This window comes from Saimiri boliviensis, chromosome 1 (genome assembly GCF_048565385.1).
Source record: "Saimiri boliviensis isolate mSaiBol1 chromosome 1, mSaiBol1.pri, whole genome shotgun sequence".
NCBI classification, from domain to species: Eukaryota; Metazoa; Chordata; class Mammalia; order Primates; family Cebidae; genus Saimiri; species Saimiri boliviensis.
The window spans coordinates 10,525,141-10,543,661 of NC_133449.1; positions in this window are offsets into that span (position 1 = coordinate 10,525,141).

The window sequence follows — 18,521 nt, forward strand, 5'->3', positions numbered from 1 at the left end:
CCTAGGCCTTGTCCCGGTGTTGCTCTGAGGGGAGTCCAGTACTGGGCGTTTTTACCGCAGTTCCTCATTCTGCCCCCTCACCCCTCGCCCTCCCTGGCCTCTGAGCGCTTCCCCACCCTCTTTATCCCGGGGGAGGGTGACGGCCTTGGGGCATCCACGGTCCTGGGAGCCGACGGGGGAATTCCTCTTGTGCCCACTAAATATTCCGTGGACACACGTTTGCTCCGCACGCGCGGTCTGCAACGTAATTTGACAAGTTTGTATTTTGTTGAATGACTTTGAAAGTTTTTCTGTCCCAGGCACATGGCTCTGCAGAGCCTTCTTCCCTGGAGAACCCCAGGGACTTAAGCGGCAACCTTGCTGACAGGGTCCCCACTTTGTCCTGGGGGGCGAGGGGACTGGCGATACGCTCACATGGGCGTGTGCTTTGTAAAATATGCAAAAGTAAAAAAAAAAAGTATTTGGCCAGGCGCTGCGGCTCACGCCTGTAATCCCAGCACTTTGGGAGGCCGAGGCGGGTGAATCACAAGGTCAAGAGATTGAGACCATCCTGGCCAACAAGGTGAAATCCCGTCTGTAATAAAAGACAAAAATTAGTTGGGCGTAGTGTCGCGCGCCTGTAGTCCCGGCTACTTGGGTGGCTGAGGCAAGAGAATCGCTTGGACGTGGGAGGCGGAGGTTGCAGTGAGCCAAGATCGCACCACTGCCCTCCAGCCTGGGGACAGAGGGAGGCTCCATCTCAAACACACACACACACACACACACACACACACACACACACGTATATGGGGGCAGGCTGGCCAGCAGTGGCGCAATAGGGCCCACTGTTGGCTTGAACTACTGGGCTGCAGTGAGCCTCCCACCTCCGCCTCCCAAAGTGCTGGTGGGATCACAAGCATGGGCCACCATGCCCAGCAAAAGTGAAGTTTTTTTGTTTTTGTTTTTGTTTTTTTTTGAGGCGAAGTTTTGCTCCTGTTTTTTTTTGGAGATGGAGTCTCTTTTTTTTTTTTTCTCCTTTAACATAAGTCATCATGCTAGTATGGAGATGGAGTCTGTCGCCCAGGCTGGAGTGCAATGACGTGATCTCGGCTCACTGCAATATCCGCCTTCCAGGTTCAAGTGATTCTCCTGCCTTAGCTTACCGAGCAGCTGGGATTATAGGCATCCACCACCACTTTCAACTAATTTTTCTATTTTTAGTAGAGACAGGGTTTCTCCATGTTGGCCAGGCTGCTCTTGAACTGCTGAATTCAGGTAATCCTCCCGCCTTGGCCTCCCAAAGTGCGGAGATTACAGGTGTGAGCCACTGCGCTGGCCTCCTAAACCGTAATTTCTAATCTTGCGACTAATGTTAGTCTAGTTCCCAGGCAGAAGGAGATCTGCTTCAGGAAAGGGGTGTTACCGTCTTTGTTTGAACTATAAACTACAAACTAAGTTTCTTTCAAAGTTAGTTCACCCTATGCCCAGGGATGAATGAGGACAGTGTGGAGGTTAGAAGCAAGGTGAAATCAGTTAAGTTAGATCTCTTTCACTGTCTCAGTCATAATTTTGGAAAGGTGGTTTCAAAGCAGTAAAGGCCGGCCCCTGCCGTCACAGACCTCACAAAACACAAATAAACGAATGAATAAATAATTACAAACTATGCTCATTATGGTAGCAGGCAGAATAATGGGACCCTGAAGATGTCCAAGTCTTAACCCCCAGAATCAGGGAATGTGTTGCATTACTTGGCCAAAGGGAATTCAGTTGGCAGGTGGAATTAAGAATTGCTGGTCAGTTGACCTTAATTTAGGGATATTTTCCTAGATTATCTGGATGGGCTCTGGCATCACAGGGGTCCTTAAAAGTGAAAGAGGAAGGACCAGGTCCAGTGGCTCATGCCTGTAATCCCAGCACATCGGGAGGCCGAGGTGGTCAGATCACGAGGTCAGGAGTTTGAGGCAAGCCTGGCCAATATAGCGAAACCCCGTGTCAACTAAAAATACGAAAATTAGCCAGGCGTGATGGCATGCGCCTGTAGTCTCGCTACTCGAGAAGCTGAGGCAGAAGAATCACTTGAACCCAAGAGACAGAGGTTGCAGTGAGCTGAGATCATGCCACTGCACTCCAGCCTGGGTGACAGAGTGAGACTCCATCTAAAAAAAAAAAAAAAAAAAAGCCGACGAGGAAGAGGAAGGCAAGAGGCAAGAACACAGATAGCATGAGGAGGACTCCATCCGGTGCTACTGGCTTTTAAGAAAAAATACAGCAACTGAGAGAAAAAGCCATGCACCTTCCTGCCTCCAGGCCTTCGCTTGTGCTTCGTCCCCTCTCTGGAGAACCTTTCTCCTTGGTTCCTGCCCAGTGGATTCCTGTGCTGCCGTGGAGGGCGATAAGGTCAGGGGATATTCCAGTTCCTGCCTCAAGGGCTTTAATTTCATTCTGAGCAAATGCACTGAACGTGAGAATGTCTCCCGAGGTGTTTATTCCAGTCCAGCCCCACCTGCCTCCCTCTCCTCTCCTCTCGAGGTAAAAGGGATGTCATAGGAATCTGGGGTGAAGGGCAAGGGGAGGCCAGTGGCATCGCAGAGTCACCCAGCTTTGGGGGCTGGAAATTATAAGAAAAAAGAAGGAAAAGGAACCTTCTGGTTTACTCCTTAACACCCCCACCCCACATTAAAACCCAAATAACCCTATAATCCCAGCACTTTGGGAGGTTGAGGTGCGAGGATCACTTGAGGCCAGGAGTTTGAGACCAGCCTGGGCAATATAGTGAGATGCCATCTCTACCAAAAAAAATTAAAAAGAAGGAAAAAAAAATAGCCAGGTGTATAGTGGCGCATACCTGCAGTCCTAGCCACTTGGGAGGCTGAGGCAGGAGGATCACTTGAGCACAGGAATTCGAGGCTGCAGTGAACCGTGATCATGCCACTGCACTCCAGCCTGGGCAGCAGAGCAAGACCCTGTCTCCAAGAAATGCAAATAAATAAATAATAAAAATATATTAATTTGGAGAGAAGCACATGCAAACGTTACCATATATTATTTATCATCATCATTATTTTCACTCTATGAAGTAAGGTGGGAATTTGAGTTACTAATTCTGTTCATTATCCTAGAAACAAAATCAGTGTTCCTGGACTGTTCTTTCCAGCTCCTGAAATCATCCGGCTCATTCTTTTCCAGTTGGTGATCAGGGATCTGCAGGAAGAAGAGTCTGTTGTACTTCATAAAATATGATTGTTGTCCCTTCTGTCTCTTCCAGGGCCAGTGGCCAGGAGCTGCGTTTGATGGGCCCAGCTTGCAGCCATGGCCAACAGGACTTGCTGAAATGGTCTCAGACCCTGCACACCCAGCCTCGCCCACTCTGTGCTTAGGTACTGAGCACCCAAAGAACATCCTGAGTGTGTGCCCCCAGCTCTAGAAGTCAAGGAACTTTGGTTATATAAAGTGTTTTCATCTTCCTTTTTTTTTTTTTGAGACAGGTTTTCCCTCTTGCCGCCCAGGCTGGAGTGCAGTGGCACAATCTTGGCTCACTACAACTTCCACCTCCCGGGTTCAAGCAATTCTCCCGCCTGAGCCTCCTGGGTAGCTGGAATTACAGGCGCCTGCCACCATGCCCATCTAATTTTTGTGTTTTTAGTAGAGATGGGGTTTCACTATGTTGGCCAGGCTGGTCTCGAACTCCTGACCTCAGGTGATCTGCCCGCCTCAGCCTCCCAAAGTGCTGGGATTCCAGGCGTGATCCACTGTGCTTGGCCCTTCCAGTCTTTGTTCATGTGTCAATATGTATATGGATCATATTTCATGTATGGGCTTATATTTCTTTAACACAGTGTTTTATTGAGTGTTTCCCATCATAACATAAACTTCAATAAATTGACTTTGTTAAGTTAGTATTCTAAACGTCTTACTCATGAATGACCATCATTCCTTTAACTAATCCCGTTGCCAGACATTTCATTTCCCTTTCTTGTTTTCTTGTAATATTGCACTGACCACTGTACTTGTCATTCGTATTTGGTTACAAGCAAAATCTGGCTCAAGCAAGCTTAAATAGAAGAAGGCTTGTGTGTTAAGGACAGGGGCTGTCTCACAGAGCCCAGAGCAGGGGTCTAGCCTGTCTCCAGGCAGAGACTGGAACCAGGCCGTGAAAGGCACTGGGCACTGGGCTGTGAGCTCACTGTCGCTCATTCCTCCCTCCCTTAGCACATCTGCTGCATTCTTTCTTCTTCCACATGGGGGGTGACCAGTGTTTCAGGTCCCTAGTGCTGCTATACAAAGTGCCATGTAGTGAAAACTACAGAAATGTATTGTCTCACAGTTCTGGAGGCTGGAAGTCTGGAATCAAGGGGCTGGCCAGGCCATACTCCCTCTGAAAGCCGGGGTATTCTCTCCTTGTCTCTCCCAGCTTTTGATTGGTCTTCTGGCATTCTTTGGCTTTCCACGACTTGCGGATTGCATGCCTGAGCTCTGCCTCAGCCATCAAAGGGCATTCTCCCTGTGTGTCTGTCTCTCCCTCTTTGTATAAAGATACCAGACCTATTGGATTAAGGTCTGCCCTACTCCTGTGGGACTGCTTCTTAATTAATTACATCTGCAAGAAGCTTGTTTCTAAGTCACCTTCTGAGGTACTGGGGGTTAGTAGTTCAACATACCTTTTTGGGAACACAATTCAACCCATAACAGCCAGAGTCCCACTTAAGGAACAAGCTGAGAATGAACACAGATTTATTTTGTAAATTTTTTTGAGATGGGCTCTGATTCTGTCGCCCAGACTGGAGTGCAATAGCACAGTCACGGCTCACTGCAGCCTCAATCTTCTGGGCTCAAGGGATCCTCCAATCCAAGCCTCCCGAGTAGCTGGCACTATAGGCACAAGCCACCATGCCTGGCTAATTTTGTATTTTTTGTAGAGATGGGGTTTCCCCACCTTGCTCAGGCTGTTCTCAAACTCCTCAGCTCAAGCGATCCTTCTGCCTCAGCCTCTCACAGTGCTGGGATTATAGGTATACCACTGCGGCCCAGCCTATGAATACAGATTTGTAAGCCAGATTCCAACTTTGGGGGACAGACTCTTGACAGGTGTGGATGATATGTGCAGTCCTGTCAGCCATGCCCATGGGCTGGGGTCATGCTGTGGAAGTGTGGCTGCAGCAACCAGTCCTCCAGACCAGAAAAGAAAAGCAGCATTCAGAGGAGAGGCCACTGCCTCACCACAGACATCCTGGGATATAGATTTTCTTTAATTGCATCTCCCGGCTATTTCTTGAGGCTTCCTTCCAAGGGAGTCATGAGCTGGAGTGATTTGGCTGTGTCCTCACCCAAATCTTAACTTGAATTGTATCTCTCAGAATTCCCATGTGTTGTGGGAGGGATCCAGAAGGAGATAATTAAATCATGGGGGCTGGTCTTTCCCGTGCTATTCTCGTGATAGTAAGTCTCTCGAGATCTGATGAGTTTATGAGGGGTTTCTGCTTTCACTTCTCTCTCATTTTTCTCTTTCTGCTGCCAAGTGAGAAGTGCCTTTTACCTCACGCCATGATTCTGAGGCTTCCCAGCCATGTGGAACTGTAAGACCAATTAAACCTCTTTTTCTTCCCAGTCTGGAGTATGTCTTTATCAGCAGCATGAAAACAAACTAGTAGGCTGGGCATGGTGGCTCACGCCTGTAATCCCAGCACTTTAGGAGGCTGAGGTGGGTGGATCACCTGAGGTCAGGAGTTCAAGACCAACCTGACCAATATAGTGAAACCTCATCTCTAATAAAAATACAAAAAATAGCCAGCTACTGGGGAGACTGAGGCAGGAGAATGGCTTGAACCTGGGAGGCAGAGGTTGCAGTGAGCCAAGATCATGCCACTGCACTCCAGCCTGGGTGACAGAGCAAGACTCCGTCTCAAAAAAAAAAAGAAAGAAAGAAACAACGGACTACTACAGTAAATTGGTACCAGTAGAGTAGGGCATTGCAGAAAAGTTACCCAAAAATGTGGAAGCGACTTTGGAACTGGGTAACAGGCAGAGGTTGAAACAGTTTGGAGGGCTCAGAAGACAGGAAAACGTGGGAAAGTTTGGAACTTCCTAGAGACTTGTTGAATGGCTTTGCCCAAAATGCTCATAGCAATATGGACAATAAGGTCCAGGCTGAGGTGGTCTCAAATGGAGATGAGAAGCTTGCTGGGAACTGGAGTCAAGGTGACTGTTGTTATGTTTTAGCAAACAGACTGGCAGCATTTTGCCCCTACCCTAGAGATTTGTGAAACTTTGAACTTGAGAAAAATGATTTGGGGTATCTGGCAGAAGAAATTTCTAAGCAGCAAAGCATTCAAGAGGTGACTTGGGTGAATGTTAAAGGCATTCAGTTTTATAAGGGAAGCAGAGCATAAAAGTCTGGAAAATGTGCAGCCTGACTATGCAACAGAAAAGAAAAACCCACTTTCCGGGGAGAAATTCAAGCCCACTGCAGAAATGTGCATAAGTAGCAAGGAACCTAATGTTAATCCCCAAGACCAGGGGGAAAATGTCTCCAGGCCATGTCAGAGACTTCCTGGTGGCCCTTCCCATCACAGGCCTGGAGGCTCAGGAGGAAAAAGTGGTTTTGTGGACCGGGCCCAGGGTCCCCTCGCTGTGTGCAGCCTAGAGACTTGGTTCCCTGTGTCGTAGCTGCTTCAGCTGTGGCTGAAGGGGGCCAACATACAGCTCAGGTTGTGGCTTCAGAGGGTGGAAGCCCCAAGCCTTGGCAGCTTCCATGTGGTATTGAGCCTGCCAGTACACAAAGGTCAAGAATTTAGGCTTGGGCACCTCCACCTAGATTTTAGAAGTTGTATGGAAATGCCTGGATGCCCCAGCAAAAGTTTGCTGCAGGGGTAGGGTCATCCTGGAGAACCCAGAGCCCCTATACAGAGTCCCTACTGGGGCATCACCTAGTGGAGCTTTGAGAAGAGGGCCACCATCCTCCGGATCCCAGAGTGGTAGAGCCACAACAGCTTATAACACTTTCCAGAAAAGCGACACTCAACGCCAGCCCATGAAAGCAGCCAGGAGGGAGGCTGTACCCCGCAAAGCCACAGAGGCAGAGCTGCTCAAGGCCATGGGAATCACCTCTTGCATCAGCGTGACCTGGATGTGAGACCTGGACTCAAAGGAGATCATTTTGGAGCTTTAAAAATTGGACTGCCCTGCTGGATTTTGGACTTGCATAGGCCCTATATCTCCTTTGTTTTGGTCAATTTCTCCCATTTGGAATGGCTGCGTTTATCCAATCCCTGTACTCCCATTGTATCTAGGAAGTAACTAGCTTGCTTTTGATTGAGGTTCAAGCAATTCTCATGCCTCAGCCTCCTGAGTAGCTGGGTCTACAGGTGCTCACCACCATGCCCGGCTAATTTTCTGTGTTTTGTTTTAGTAGAGATGGGATTTCACCATGTTGCCCAGGCTGGTCTTGAACTCCTGAGCTCGGGTGAACTGCCTACCTTGGCTTCTCAAAGTGCTGGGATTACAGGCATGAGCCACTGTGCCTGGCCTAATTTAACACTGATACAATATTTCATCTAATTGATTTTGTCTAATAACCCATTAATGTTCTTTTTAGAAAACAAACAAACAAAACTACTTTCCTCTCTTTTTTACAGGCTCCAGTCCAGAGTCAGACATTGGATTAAACTTCAGCCTCTATTCGTTTGTAACATGTTGAGGGCCTTTTTGTGATTTTTTTTTTTTTTGGCATCGACACTTTGGAAGTACACAATCCCAGCTCCCCACTTTTAAAAATACAACATTTCTCATTTAGGTTTTTCTGAAATTTTCTTGCAGTTGGACTCAAGTCATCCAATGTGACTGGGATTTCTTCTTTGTACAGTCTTCCTTATTTCTGCAGTTAGTTTGCTTCCCAAAATCAGAGGGTGAGCTTCTACTTCATAGACTCAGGTTAGCAGATTTGAAGAAGGTGTCAGAGGACATGAGTTCAACCTTCTGTTTTGTTGGGGGCAGAGGGTGGAGGCAACAGGCAAGGGAGAGATGTCATGTGACCTGCCCAAGACCCACACTGGGCCAAAAATGTGCTTGGCCCAGTATAGGCTTTTAAGGAATGTCCTCATTCAACTTAGTCAATGACATATCAAAAGCCAGAACCAAAGTTCCTCGATGCCCACATTCAAGCTCTTTCCCCTAAAACCCGCTGCCTCCTGTGCGACTTCTTCGACTGCTCGAATCCTTCACACTTGCAATTCTTTCCCGACGCACAAACACACACCCGTGGCAGCTCCAGCCCACTAGGATCACTGTCCCTTTTTCTTCCACTTAGGAAGCTCTTGAGTTTTCATGAGTGAAAGTGATGTTATTAAAAGGCTAACTTTAGGCCAGGCGTGGTGGCTCATGCCTGTAATCCTTTGGGAGTTGGGAGGTGGGCAGATCACCTGAGGTCAGGAGTTCCAGACTAGCCTGACTAACATGGAGAAACCCCGTCTCTACTAAAAATACATAATTAGCTGGGCATGGTGGCCCATGCCTGTAATCCCAGCTACTTGGGAGGCTGAGGCAGGAGAATCACTTGAACCTGGGAGGTGGAGGTTGCAGTGAGCTGAGATCACGCCATTGCACTCCAGCCTGGGCAAGAAGAGCAAAACTCCATCTCAAAAAAAAAAAAAAAAAAAAAAAATTAATAAAAAGCTAACTTTGATTACTGTCTGATTTAGATAAAAGAGTAAGTGGTCTGCAGACACGAGTACTTTATGTTACTAGCAACAAGTCACTTGCCCCGTCTCAGCAGCCAGTGGGACATTGTCACGACACGGCAGGTGGAGCTGTGGCTGCAAACCTCCTCTGTCTAACTCTAAGGGACTCTCAGGTGCCTATTCTGAGTTCTAGTCACCCAGGCCATCCTTCTGGATTGGCACAAAGAACTGTCCCCAAGCACCAGAGTTGAGAGTGATTGTTGCTTTAGGGCTTGTGGAAGAGACTGTCCTTCATAGTCCCAGAACTGCAGCCAGGTACATGCTGCCTGCTACACTTCACCGCACAGCTCCCCCAGTGGGCACCCGAGGCCTTGCCAGTGGAATGGGAGTGGAGGTGGTAATCCCAAATCCTCAGCAGGGTCCTCTTCCCTCTTCCACCAGGCGGAATTGTTGGACGTGGGGCACCCCAACTTCTACCATGCAGACCCCCACAGTGTCCTTGGAGACACTCGAGCAGTGACAGGGAAGGAACCGAAGTCTAGAATGACCGGGAGGATCAGACCCACTCCAACCTGGGTGGGTCACCGCATAGCTGTTACTTTAGAGAGAAAACTCTACAGTTTTAAGCCATTGTATTTTGAAATAACTTATCACAGCGGTTTAGCTTGACTTTAACTAAGACAGGGCTTAACGTTCTCAGGGCGAAGAATCTGGGCTAATGTACCCATAGAAGGAACTGGGCAGACCCAACAGGGAACACGTACCTCTTCCTGGAGGTGCTCAGGAGACAGATAGTGCTTCTCTCTGGGCTTTCTCATTCATTCTGAAGCTCAGATCACAGGTAGAGTCTTATTCTCAGTGGGAATAGGCAGATGAAAGGCTTTTAAAAATACTGATAAAATGCACATAACATAGGCTGGGTGTGTTGGCTCGTACCTGTAATCCCAGCACTTTGGAAGGCCGAGGCAGGCGGATCACCTGAGATTGGGAGTTTAAGACTAGCCTGACCAACATGGAGAAACCTCCTAAAAATACAAAATTAGCGAGGTGTGGTGGTACATGCTTGTAATCCTAGCTCCTTGGGAGGCTGAGGCAGGAGAATGGCTTGAATCCGAGAGGCAGAGCTTGTGGTGAGCCGAGATTTCACCATTGCACTCTAGCCTGGGCAACAAGAGCAAAATCCCATTTAAGAAAGAAAGAGATAGAGACAGAGAGAGAGAGAGAAAGAGAGAGAGAGAGAGAGAGAGAGGTGAAAAGAGTGATCTTACCACCTCAGCCTCCCAAGCAGCTGGACTACAGATGCAAGCCATAACATGCCCGACTAATTTTTGTATTTTTTTTTTCTTTTGTAGAGATAGGGTTTCGCCATGTTGCCCAGGCTGGTCTCAAACTCCTGGCCTCAAGATAGTCACCCACCTCAGCCTCCCAAAGTGTTGGGATTACAGGTGTGAGCCACTGTGCCCAGCTCACTTTAACCATTTTGTTTTTTGAGACAGAGTTTTGCTTTTGTTTCCCAGGCTGGAGTGCAATGGCCCAATCCCAACTCACTACAACCTCCGCCTCCTGGGTTCAAGCGATTCTCCTGCCTCAGCCTCCCAAGTATCTGGGATTATAGGCATATGCCACCATGCCTGGCTTATTTTATATATTTTTGTAGTGGAGATGGGGGTTCACCGTGTTGGTCACACTGGTCTCAAACTCCTGACCTCAGGTGATCCACCTGCCTTGGTCTTCCAAAGTGCTGGGATTACAGGCATGAGCCACTGTGCCCGGACTTCAACCATTTTTAAGCGTGCAGTTCAGTAGTATTAAGTGCATTCATATTGTTGTGCAATCTTCATTTCCAGAGCTTTATATCACCCCAAACTGAAACTGTGTCCCATTAAATGCCAACTCCCCACTTCCCCTCCACTTGGCCCCTGGCAATTGCCATTCTACTTTCTGTCTCTATAAATTTCACTATTCTAGACAGACGTCTCATATAAGAGTCCTACAGTACTGTCCTTTTGTGCGTGATTCATTTTACTTAGTGTAATGTCTTCAAGGTTCATTCACATTGTAGCATGTGTCAATTTCCTTCCCGTCTTAAAGATGAGTCATGTTCCATTGTATGAACAGACCTCACTTTGTTTATCCATCATCTGTTGGTGGACACTTGGGTCGTTTCCACCTTTTGGCTATTGTGAACAGATGGCGGCTCCTACTCTGGGGGTTTCCTCTACTTACTGGGTGCATTAGCTGTGGTGGTTGTTGGATAACTGATGGGACTTTTCCTTGGTAGGGAGTAGGCAGGAGAAGACACTGAGACTGAAAGTGAGAGAGAGAAGAGAAGATGAGTGAGGCAGGAAAGGGGAAACTATTATGGAATGTTCACCATATGCCAGGCTTCACATATTTACATGTGTGAACCTGTTAAAACTGCTTTTGTTAATCAACAAAAAGTTACAGTGCTGAAAAATCTTATTCCTGAAAAAGCACAGACTGTCAAAAACTGTGCTATTGGATATAAATAGAGTAAGAATGGAATAACCTTCTTTTGTCTGAAAGACCTGAGTCATTTTAACACCGAGAAGCAGCCTTGGTTTCCAACCCAGGGCTTTCTGGATGCAACATTGCACATTTATCTGAACTCCGTCATTTCCAAGGAAAGAGGAACGAACCTCCATCCACTTCATAGCCCATATCTGACCGTAATTCCTTTATACACAGTCGTGTTTTGCTTTGAGTCTATGAAAACACTGCTTTATTTAAATCTTCCCTACATCCTTCCCTTCTCCAGCACCCTGTGGTAATCCTGTTGGCTTGCTTGATTAGAGTTGCTCTTTGGGTCCTCTGAGGTGCCCTCTCTTGTTGCAGTGACCTGAGAAGCCCCTCTTTGCTGGTCTGCAGGTTGGCCCTGGTGGTCTCTATTAGATGGGGTCACCATGTGTTGGACTTCGTTTAATCCTCATGGCAACCCTGCAGTCAGATGTGATTAGTCTCACTTTACCGAGGGAGACACTGAAGTCCAGAGGCGTTCTTGGCATGGTGAAGTGGCCTCGTTGCCTGGGGTAATACCTGTGGTTCATTGTCGCGTGGTCAGGGATTAAAGACATGGATCCAGCCGGGCGCGGTGGCTCAAGCCTGTAATCCCAGCACTTTGGGAGGCCGAGGCGGGTGGATCACGAGGTCGAGAGATCGAGACCATCCTGGTCAACATGGTGAAACCCCGTCTCTACTAAAAATACAAAAAATCAGCTGGACATGGTGGCTCGTGCCTGTAATCCCAGCTACTCAGGAGGCTGAGGCAGGAGAATCGCCTGAACCCAGGAGGCGGAGGTTGCGGTGAGCCGAGATCGCGCCATTGCACTCCAGCCTGGGTAACAAGAGCGAAACTCTGTCTCCAAAAAAAAAAAAAAAAGACATGGATCCACGAAGAGTGAGGTTAAGAGCGGAAGTTTAATAGGTGAAAGAGAGAGAATAGCTCTCTGTTACAGAGAGGGGTCCTGGAAAAGTAGGTTGTTGATCTGTGGTTAAATATAGGGTGTCTTATAGATGAGTTGGTGGGGAGGTGGTGTCTGAGGTACAGAGAGCATGAAAAATTGGTTAGGACCAGGTATGCCATTTGTATAGAGCATCAGTTTCTGGCAGCCCCCACCCAGTATTTTATTATGTAGGTGGATTTTCAGTTGGAGTTGTGTTATGTTGCCCATTTCTTTTATACTGTATACGTGTTAACAGAGAAGGAGAAGGTGGCGGGAGCTTCCATGGTGGACACGTCCCGCCCCCAGGTAGCCCCTTCTCTATAGATGTCATTGTTTCCATCCCCCATGTAAGTTTCTAGCTTGTTTATCTATGTCTGTAGCTTGATTTTTCAGCCTATTCTTTGTCAGGAAATAAAAGAAATTCTTGGGCTGTTTTTTGTTAAAAGGGAAGTTCTGTCGAGGACTGTTTTGTCCTCACTATCTGTCTAAATAATTTCTTTCTGTCTCCTCTATCAGTGGAACCACAGGGGTGGCCCGAAGCCAGGGAGTTGGGCTGGCTCACTCACATGGCTGGAAGTCGGTGCTGCTGTTGGCTGGGTCCTCAGCTGGGGCTGGTGGTCGACACACCTGCAGAGCTTCTCCTGGAGGTCTCTTCTCGTGGATACTGGGGTGTCTTTTCTCCTCTGGAAGCTGTGTTCCGAGAGTGAACATCCTAAGAGTCAGGAACAGGAAGCTCCCAGTTCAAGGCCTGGGTCTGGAGACTGACCCTGATTGAGCAGGTCATTGGGCCCAGGATGAAGGGGGAGGGGACGTAGACTCTACCTCCCAGTAAGATGATGGTCACAGAGTTTTCAGGTCGTGTTTTAAAACAGCCTTCAGAGATTTGGAATGCCCTCTTCTCACTTTTCTGTTGTTGAAATATTGTCCATCCTTTAAAACCCAGCTGAAATCTACCTCCTTCCTTCTCCCTCTCTTGCCTCTCAGTTGAAATGAATCATGGGATCATCAGCTCTTCTGAAGCTCACCCTCGTCTGTTGCTTCCAGTCTCTACCGTTGCATGGTAAGCCAGTGGAGGGCAAGATCCAGCTAATCAATTTTACCTGTTTGTAGGGACTGACAGAGTGCCCCTGTCATAGACAATGGGTACCTAGCATATGAATGTTAAAAAATGAATAGTCGCTGTGAAGCCAAGGGGTAGAGGGATGAGAAAGAGGCGTCAGGGGAGAGCAGCCCCTGATTTCCCTAGGAGGCCTCTGGCTGTGTGGTTGGGCGTTGCTTTCTATTCAGCAGTATTTGGATATACGCTGAGCAAACATCTAGAAAGAGGAAGCACTGTTGGAGAACTCGGCAATTCAGCTCTTCTCCCTCTACAGGGATGTAAGTGTTTCTGTGGCTTTAAAGATTCTAGCCCAGGGCAATAATAAATTATTATTGTGATTTTTTTGAGACGGTCTCATTCTGTCACACAGACTGGAGTGCAGTGATGCAATTGTGGCTTGCTGCAGCCTTGACTTCCTGGGCTTAAGTGATCCCCGTGCCTCAGGCTCCCAAGTAACTGTGATCGTAGGCACATGCCACTATGCCCAGCTAATGTTTTATTATTTGTAGAGACAGAACCTCACTACATTAACGAGGCTGGCCGTGAACTCCTGGGCTCAAGCGATCCTCCCACCTCAGCCTCACAAAGTTCTGGGATTACAGGCTTGAGCCACCACACCCAGCCTTACATAAACAATTATTTTTATTTTTATTTTTTTGAGACAGAGTCTGTTGCCCAGGCTGGAGGGCAGTGATGTGATCATGGCTCATTGCAGCCTCAACTTCCTGGGCTCAAGTGATCCTCACATCTCAGCCTCCCGAGTAGCTGGGACTACAAGTGTGCACTACCATGCCCAGCTGATTTTTTTATTTTTTGTAGAGATGGGGTTTCACCATGTTGCCGAGGCTTGTCTTGAACTCTTGGGCTCAGCCTACCTCAGCCTCCTAGAGTATTGGGATTACAGGCCTTGAGCCACTGCACCTGGCCATAAATGATTTTTAATGTAGTACAGCAAACCGAGATAAGTGGGCACGTGCTCCGTACTGGGACTCATTGATAAGGAGGCACTCAGGAGAGCGATAACATCTCCACCCTCTATGCCATCTAACAAGTCAAATAGGTAGCTTGGGATGGATGCATTTGGATATAGGTTCTGGCCTGGCTTTACTAAACAATTTGCAAGGCTTCTAGGCAAAGCTAAAACCAAAACACATGGTGGCCACTACAAAAGTGAGGTCTGAGCCTTTGTTATGGATGTTGCCTCTCTAGCCTGTCTGGGGAGAGGAGCTGTGAGCACAGTTTCCTGTGGACGAGACGGGGCCTCCGCTTTGTGAATCGTCCGCAATGCCTCGTCTCCAGCCGCATCTTTGATGTAGGCCACAGACAGTTTTTCTGCACTGCATCCGCATGGCTGGTCTGGGGCCAATCATAGAGTACTCCAGTGCCTTGGGGTGGTTTGTAGTAATCCACTCTGGGACTGGATAGATAGCGGTGGATAATTTGCTCTGACTCCTTTCTCCAGAAGTAGAGGTGGCCAGGACAAATTACCTTGCTTATTTTTTTTTCTTGTGTTTCGGAGGTTAAAGCTCGGAGGCCAAAGAATCCAAGGGACAAATCCCAAGGGTGCAGTCTAATTGGCGGAAGCCAAGTTCTCCTGCCATGGAATAATTCTCTTTCTTCTCCATCTACACTGGCATTTGCTGCTTGGAATATAGCAGCTGCTTCCCAATTCTTTGTCAGGCCTCTAGCCTCTCGCTGCTGCTAATTCACAGGCTCTCAGGAGGTTACTCCTAAAACTTCCTTCGGTTCTTGTTATGGCTTATGTGAACTTCGGAATAAAGTGGGAGAGGCTTAGGGAGAAGGAGAGAAACCTCTCTTCAGGGCCAGCAAACACTCTGTCATCTGTGTCAATGATACCACCCAATCCAGTTGCTTGAGCCCCAAACCTCACTGGGTTCTCTTTCCATCACCAGCTCCCAACATCCTCCAGCAATAATAATTCGAGTACCAAAACATATTCAAAATCTGCTGACATTTCCCCCTCTTTTTCTCACAAGGAACACCACCTTGGTTCCAAATGGCTACGGGACTTTTGCAGTAGCCCCTTAGATCACCAACGTTGGTTCCGCACTGCAGCGGATGTTGTGGTGTGTAGCCCAGACCCCGCTTCCCGAGGGGACGCTCACACCTCCAGTCATGGGGAGCGTTGACTGCTGTTGCTTCATGGCTGTATCCTTCCATTGGCTAAAAAATGCAGCCGTGCCCAAGGTTATGCCCTCTTCCTGGAGGCCGCTTACATGCCATGACTAATTGATTTGGGGAAAAAAAGGATGGCCCGCCTTGTCTCAGTTTGGGACAACCCTGAAGGTCCTTCCCAGCTTTAAGCTCCCTGTGGGGTCCGCTAGGCCCTTGTAAGCACCCACATCATGATTCAGCTTCATGATTCAGCTTTTCCTGCCCAGCCTTATTTTTGCCACTCCCTTGTTGGTGTCATTGCCAAGAGCATGCTCAGTAAACTCCTGTGCTGCCCCTCCCTGCCGCGTAGCAACCCTGAGTGGCTTCTAGCAGTATTGTCCCGCCGGCAGAACGCCATCCCCCTTGCCACAGTTATTGGCCAGAAAGAGGTTTGTCACCACAATAGCCACTAAGCCAAGTGGCCAGTGGCATTCACATGGCCACAGTGATTGTTCCAGGGTGAGCATGTGACATACATTAAACCAATCGGAGTGAAGCTCTGGACTTTGGTCAGTGGCTGGGAGAAGAGTTGCATTTGCTTGTGTAGAAGCATGGAGCCCTGTTTTCCCGGCAAACTACCCCGCAAGATGAGGAAAACTCACGTGAGGATGACGGGGGCAGAGCTGAAACAGTCATGGAGAAGTGGAGCCAATTCCTGATCAGTGTCTGAAGACTGCCCTTCAGCTGGACTTTCCAGTTATTGGAATATGAACTCATTTTTACTGTTTAAGCAAATTTGATTTGGGTTTCTAATGGGTCTTTCTATTTTCACTCTTAGCATCGGTGGTGGTCAATACTGAGTGTCAACTTGATTGGACTGAAGGATGCAAAGTTTTAGTCCTGGGTGTGTCTGTGAGGGTGTTGCTAAAGGAGATTCACATTTGAGTCAGTGGACTGGAAAAGGCAGACCCACCCTTAATCTGGGTGGGCACCATCTAATCAGCTGCCAGTGTAGCTAGAATATAGAACAAGTAGAAAAACTTGAAAAGGCGAGACTGGCTGAGCTTCCCAGCCTACATGTTTCTCCCTGGCTGGATTCTTCCTGCCCTTGAACATCGGACGTCAAGTTCTTCAGTTTTGAGACTCAGACTGTCTCTTCTTGCTCTTCAGCTTGCAGATGACCTATTGTGGGACCTTGTGATTGTGTGACTTAATACTTAATAAACTCCCCTTTACATATTTACATATATATACTATTAGTTCTGTCCCTCTAGAGTACCCTGACTAATACAGTATCTTAAAATTCTTTTTTCACAAAGTAGAGTCTTATGGATTCTTGAAAAAGTTTAAATTAGTTTATATTCCTCTCCTCTAATTAAAACTCTCCAGTGGACTACAGAAGAGAAATAGACAATTTGGAATTCATCAAAATAAAACCTCTGTGCTTCGAAGGGCACTATTAAGGAAGTGACAACCCACAGAGTGGGATAAAATATTTGCAATGATGTCTCTGGTAATGAACTTTTATCTACAATGTATAAGGAATGATTACAACTCAATAATAAAAAGACAAAATATCCAATTTAAAAATGAGCAAAGGATCTGAGTAGACATTTCTCCAAGGAAGACATACAAATGGCCAATAAGTACATGAAAAGATGCTAAACATCTTCAGTTATCCAAGAAACGTCCATCAAAACCACAATGAGAAATAACTTCACACCCACTAGCAAGGCTAGAATCGAAGTCAGAGACTAACAAGTGTTGGTGAAGATGCAGAGAAATTGGAACCCTCCTGTACCAGCTGTTGGGAATGTGAAATGGCATGACCACTTTGGAGAACAGTCTGATAGCTCCTCAAATCATTCAACAGTTACCATGTGATCCAGAAATTCCACTCCTAGGCATCTACCCAGGAAAAATGAAAACACATGTCCACACAAAACATGCACAGGAATGTTTTAGCAACATTATTCATCATAATCAAAAGGCTGAAATAAATGTTCATCACCTGACGAATGATAAACAAAATATGTCATGTCTATGCAATGGAAATATTATTCAGCCACTCAAAGTATGCAGCACAGTGGCATGCCATGATATGGATTGGCTGTGATGACATATGCTAAGTGGAAGAAGCCAGACACCAGAAAGCCACATATTGCATGTTTACTTTCATATCCAAGTTGGGAACAAGGAAATCTACAGAAACAGAAAGTAGGTTTGTGGCTGTCTAGGGCTGGGAGTTGGGAGGGGGTGTTTGCACATATCTGTGAATTTACTAAAAACCATTGAATAATAACTTTTTTTTTTTCCAAGACAGAATTTTGCTCTTGTTGGCCAGGCTGGAGTGCAATGGCATGATCTTGGCTCACTGCAACCTCCGCCTCCCAGGTTCAAGTGATTCTCTTGCCTCAACCTCCCTGGTAGCTGGAATTAAAGGTGCGTGCAACCACACCTGGCTAATTTTTGCATTTTTAGTAGAGACGGGGTTTTGCCATGTTGGCCAGGCTGGTCTCGAATCCCTGACCTCAGATGATCTGCTTGCCTCAGCCTCACAAAGCGCTGGGATTATAGGTGTGAGCCGCCGTGCCTGGCAGAATTATATGCTTAATTGGTTGAATCATATGTTGTGTGGATTATATTATACTATTATCTCAATAAAGCTGTTAAACAAACAAACAGAACCTTCCCAGTGGCTTCTCACAAGACAGAAGAAAAATCTGCCCTTCTGAGCAGACTTTTAAGATCCTGCCTCTGACGTCACCTCAAAACCTCCTCCCTCCCTCTTTGCCTCCTTTCATGGTGGCATTCTTCCAGTTCCCCAGACACAACAGGCTGGTTCCCACCTCGGGAGCTCAGCATGACCTGCTGGCCTGTCATTGCAGCCTCAGCTTATGTACCACCTCCTCGGGCTCTTCTCAGACCAGGCCATCTAAGTGGGAGTGCCCCCCTGGTGAGCAGTCCATCAAACTCAGTGTTTAGTTTTTCCACAGAACTGATCATAATTTATAAATATCTGAATTATTTATTTATTTATTTATTTTTGAGATGGAGTCTCACTCTGTTGCTCAAGCTGGAGTGCAATGGCATGATCTCAGCTAACTACAATCTCGGTCTCCTGGGTTCAAGGGATTTCCTGCTTCAGCCTCTTGAGTAGCTGGGACTACAGTTATTCACCACCATGCCTGG